Here is a 6,000-nt window from a genome sequence, read left to right on the forward strand (position 1 = left end):
TTAGTTATGCTGCAAGATACTCTAAGAACTGTTCGTGCAAGGAGTTAAATATTGTGAAATCAAAGTATGTCGGTGGTAATTAAGAGGATAAGATGTCTAATTATTGAAACAACATGCTACCTGTATAAAAGAAAGCTAGTATTAGTATAGTGTACTTTAGTTTTTTATAGGAGGTTAATTGTAAAACAAGGGATGCAAGTTTACTTAGAAAACAAAACATAAATATCTAGTAATTGATTGAAACTTAATTGGTCAATTTCATCATAACGCTGTTTATGTATAAATTAAAATATATACTCCTTCCGTTCATTATTTATAAAACCATTTTCTCTTTTTTTATCTTCATTAGTATGAAACAATTTATTAAATAACATGCATTAATATTTTTTATTTTTTTTACAAAAATATGGCTATCCGCTTATATGAAACATAATAAACAGGGAGATTATGCCAAACTTTAAAAAAAAAAAAATACACGAAATTAGCAAACTCTAAAATTAGAGAAATCTAGTCTATTGTTAGATGGTTTATGCTAGTTGTCTGACATTGAGACCTGAGAAATGCTTTGAGCATGAATTGAATTGTGAGATGGTTTATGATTTAGAAATTACAAGACTACATGGTGGGCTTCATCCTTTATTGCACGCATTTATAATTGAGAGAATGAAATCTAGGTTGATATGTTGTTGAATTATGGAGTATCACTGCAAATGGACAGTGCATGAAAATATGATTGGCAGTCTCGGGTTTTTTTATTGCACAAAGTTACAAGTTGCGCACAAAGTTACAAGTTGCACACAAAGTGGATGTAAGATGTCTTATTATAAATAATATATTTTATGAAAAAATTTTCATTTCATCTATTAAAAAAATAGATATAAATAACAGAAACGTCACATTTTAATTATTTTTTTAAAAGAATTATATATTCTTCAGTTGTTCTTCAGTTGAGCTGACAACCGAGGGATAAAATATTTAGATAACACACCTTCGAATTCCACCAACTATATTGTAACATTTTTTAATTTTTAAAATTTTTTTTATGACTTATTACTTCGGTTGGACTAGAAATCAAGGGGTAAAGTATTTAGAGGACGTGTCTTTGAATTCCAATAACTATATTTTAGTACATTTTTATTTTTTTATTTTTTTATGACCTATTACCTCAGTTTTACTAAAGTAGCGTATTTTATTTATTTATGATCAATTTGTTGGAAAAAAAATTAAATAATGAATCTTTGTGGTCCATTTATAAAGTAACAATGGTCAAGACATTGCATCTCATCAATCCACATAAAACATTAGTGATCCGCGTGAAACTCTCACTATCTAATTAAAACATGAATGCCACAATTATCCATCTTGAATGTAAAGTACTAAAATTTAAACCTAACATATTGAACAGAGCCGACCTAATCAATCCGGAAACCCTGTTCTTATTTATAAAACAAAGTTAAATTAAAAAATATATAATTTTAACAAAATATGATTTTATACCTGTTATATATATATATATATATATATATATATATATATATATATATATATATATATATATATATATATATATATATATATAAGGAGGGTTATATTTACTCCAGGAGTAAGTTATTATAACTTACTACAAATCTAGACCATTGATTCTTTTCAATTTAGTGGTTAAAAATAATAAGTAATTAAATGTGGAGAGAAAAAACTATTACTTATTATTTTTAACCATTAGATTGAGAAGAATCAATGGTCTAGATTTGGAGTAAGTTATAATAACTTACTCCTGGAGTAAATATAACCCTCATATATATATATATATATATATATATATATATATATATATATATATATATATATATATATATATATATATATATATATATATATATATATATATAATACTTAAGTTAAAAACAAATTATAATTTTACATGTATTTTTGAAAAATTAAATTTAAAATCTATTTATTTTTTAATTGAAAAAAATTTGAGCCTCTCAGAATTTAAGATCAACCCTTTATTAAATATTGTCAATTTATTTGAGTTATACTTTATTTAAAATATTAAAATAGACAAATTAAATTTATTTGTTTTTTGAATTATTGTATTATTAAGTTGGAGTGAAAATGAAAAAATAAATTGTTTAATTATTGAGCTTTGAAATAAAAAAAACAAAATTTAGTTTACCCAATGATTAAGATAAAAAAAGTGTAATATAAAATTAAAATCAATAGAATTTTATCTTTTCTATAGAAATTTTGTCTCACTCTAAAACTTTAGAGTTTAAAGAATACTTATTAATTAATTTATTTTTTATTTTATTCAAAAACAATAACTTATTGATCTTACCTGATCAGACTGGATCATCACGGTCAGCTTGAAAGGTCTTGAAGAATTGGAGGGGGTGTATCTGCAAGACACTCCGATGTCAAAGTGAGAAAGCAATTAGAGAGAGAGAGAGAGAGAGAGAGAGAGAGAGAGAGAGAGAGAGAGAGAGTAAGCACAAGGTTTTATGAGAGAATGAATGAATACCTGACCCTCTAGTGAAAGAGGCTATTTATAGCCCCCAGCACTGGGCCAAGATTCCCTAATTGAGCCAAATTCAATTGGAGGCCCACGTGCTAGGAAATTTCCAGAACTCCCTTTGTTAGGACTGAGTCAGCGAGTGACTAACGTTCTAGAGGAGTGGAGTGTAGGGTTTAGAGCAACCTATCCGAATCCTGCGCTGGTGGTTTTGACCACGTGGTCCCGCGTGGAATAAGTCTTGCAACGGTTACTAGAGAGCGCGTTTGGGCTTTGCTTATTGGGCCTGCTCAGCGGGGACAAGGGACTGGGCTAGTTCGGCCCAAATACAAGCGCCGGGCCTGCTCGTCCCAAATCAGAACACTTATGTTTTTATAAATAAATCAAACTAAATTATATATACACTTTGTCTTTCTTATTTAGTTAATAATATACACTTTCTCTCAATTTTTAGCTTTTTTCAAAAAATTGAAGATACAATATTTAATACGTTATCTATGTACTTAATTCATTATCAAGTGTTTTGATGGCACTCACAAATATTTGATACTTTATTAGTATGCATTCAATGTTATTACTAAAAGAGAAACAAATATTACTGTAAATTTAAACTATAAAAAAGTGACTAAGTTAAAATGAACTTGACGTGGGTCTCCCCAAAAATTGGGGTCCAGTGCTGCAGCACATGCTGCACCTGGGAATAGTCGGGCCTGATATTGAAAACAATGATAATGAAAGCAAGAACGAAAAAATATTTCAAGGTTGATTTTTTAATGTATTTTTTCTTTAGTAATTCCTTGCTAAAATTGTTTGATGTTAGTTAGGAATGTATGAAAGTAACTTATTAATGTTAGGTGTACTTGTATCAAGTAAAATGTTTAATGTTGTTGTTGAAATTTAGTATTGAACGATTCTATTGATTTTGTTTATTTGTTGTTCTTGATATTGTTGTTAAGATTTCATGTTTAAATATTCCATGGATTTTGTTGTTGTTGTTGTTGTTGTAATTGTTTATGTTGTTGAGATTTAATGTTTAAGGATTCTCTTGAATTTGTTTTTGTTGTTGTTATTGGTGTTGTTGTTGATGATGATGATGATGATGATGAGGAGGAGGAAGATTTAGAGTTTATCAACAAATTTCATGCTCTACATATTAAAACGAAAAAAATAGGTTAAAATTAAAATTTTGTAAACAAGACTTTACCCCTCAGCCATTGTTAAAAATCGAGGTAATAAGTAGCGCAGTTTTAAAAATAAAAAAATGCAACTGTTGTAGATCGATCCCATGACCAGTGCCATTTTTTCCCTCAGTTATTCAAAAAATGAGGGGTAAAGTGGCGGTTTTCATGTCAGCCTTCGTTACCTCGTCTGTGTAACCGAGGTTATATTCCATTCGCGTCAAATGTGAAATGGGGTTATTTGTAGTTGTGGGGCTATGTTTTCATTAGTAGGAAGTTTATTATGAATGAGTCTCCAAAAAAAAAAAAAATATTTTAAGGGTGGGATAAATTTAGACAATTTCTTTTTCCACCCTTGTGTAGTGAAACACCCCTTTGAAAACCGAAAAATGCCCTAAAAAATTTCAGAGATGCATCTCTGAATGCACCATGAATCATTTTTTTCAAATATTGATCCGTAGATGCACCTGCGAATATTTTCTAGGTGTATTCAATGAGAATTATCTTCGAAAACATCCCTGAACCCATTTTCTCAGCGTTTTTCAATGAGAATTATCATTTATTCACTCAATGAAATTTTCGGATATGCATCTTCGAATATTTATGAGGTGATTTCGAATATGCATATCCGAAAACTTCCATGCATGAAGTGTGGGCAGGAATATTGTTCAACTTTGTATTTTTTTTTGAACTCAAAGTCATTTTAATCTCACTAACAGTGTCATAATCCATAATTTAATTCAACCATTAAAATCTCAAAATAGGGTAATTCATTAATAATTTAAAAAAATCATAATATTATAAACATAGTTTTCAAAGTATTGAAAAATCTGGAAAACATATGGAAAATACATAAAAATGCATAACCTACAATATATGCCTAATCCTAACCTTTGAATCCTCCTCTGCCACCGGTAACCCAAGGAATTATGTGCCTCAATAAGAATGGAACGTGTTACGGCAACCACTTCATCGCCACCTCTTTCAAATATCCCAGTCCTTATGCCCTCTCTTGTAATCCGCATAATATTCTGACACATCAACAACATGGTCATGCCTAGCCTGCTCATTCTCCATGATCTCCTCATGAGTAGACCTAGGTGGACGTTTAGGAGCGTCTGGTGTCATGGCATGGTGTGACACGAAATAAAACAAAGTCATGTAACCCTCAGCATAATGCCACTGAATAGTGGCTAAGATACTCTAATACTCCTCTGGTACCAAATAACTCTCATGATTCGCTAGTATGTCATCAAGATATTTGCGTATGATGCTGATAAGAGCAGCCACCAAGTGGGATCTCAAAATAATCTGCACAAATCCAAATTAACGCATGCATCTCTCTTGTAGATACTTGTACATCAAATTACTCCCACATGCTACCCACCCGAAGTAATATGAAATTGGGTCAAAGGGAATAATGTCCCGGTGAATGGCGTATGGTGTCCAGTCGATGTCATCATGCTGAGTCTTTTCAATATATACACGGATTGGCCGCAAAAATCATTCCCTTTATGCAGGCAATACAGGTAAGCATGTGGGTGATCCTCGGTGTACCCTAAAACATGATCAAACCCATGTATGCGGTGAAAAATGGGATAAGATCCATCCATGAAATGAATAAGAAAAAATACATTAGTAACAAGTGTAAAAAAAGTTGTTTTTAAATTAAGGGTTAAATATACAAACCCCCCTGTAATATAGGCGAAATTCGCTTTTCCCCCTGTAAATTTTTTTCAAACACCCCCTTGAAATATAAAAATACCATATCTTTTGCCCCCTAAGTGTAAAGTTTACCCCCTGTAATATTTTTTTGTTTGACCCCCCCCCCCCCCCCCAAATTTGGTGTTTAAATTGCACGCTTAGGGGGATAATCCAAACAAATAAATATTACAGGGGAGAAACTAAAAAAACACTACCAGGGGGTAAAGCGAATTTCGCCTATATTATTGGGGTGAAAAGTAGTATTAACCCTTAAATTAATAGTGGCTATGGAAATTACCATCAACAGAATGTAGGAGCCTATCATTTGCTTTGTCGTCTAAAGATAAGGTTCTCTCAACTTGGTGTACATGTATACCAAGCATGCCCCCCCCCAGTTCCACTCGTGAATGGACTCCAAATCGATAAAATACTTAAGGTATGCCAAATATACGTAGGTTACACTTTTGTCCACAAACATGGACGTACCAACCAAGAATATGAAGAAACAACTCAAAGCACACTCACTGTGGTATGTAACTTGTAGATCATCGATGTTTGCTTCCTCAATCAACTCCATGTTTTCTACATATAGCTTCCGCAAGTATG

This window comes from Vicia villosa, linkage group LG2 (assembly GCF_029867415.1).
Source record: "Vicia villosa cultivar HV-30 ecotype Madison, WI linkage group LG2, Vvil1.0, whole genome shotgun sequence".
In the NCBI taxonomy this organism is placed as follows: domain Eukaryota; kingdom Viridiplantae; phylum Streptophyta; class Magnoliopsida; order Fabales; family Fabaceae; genus Vicia; species Vicia villosa.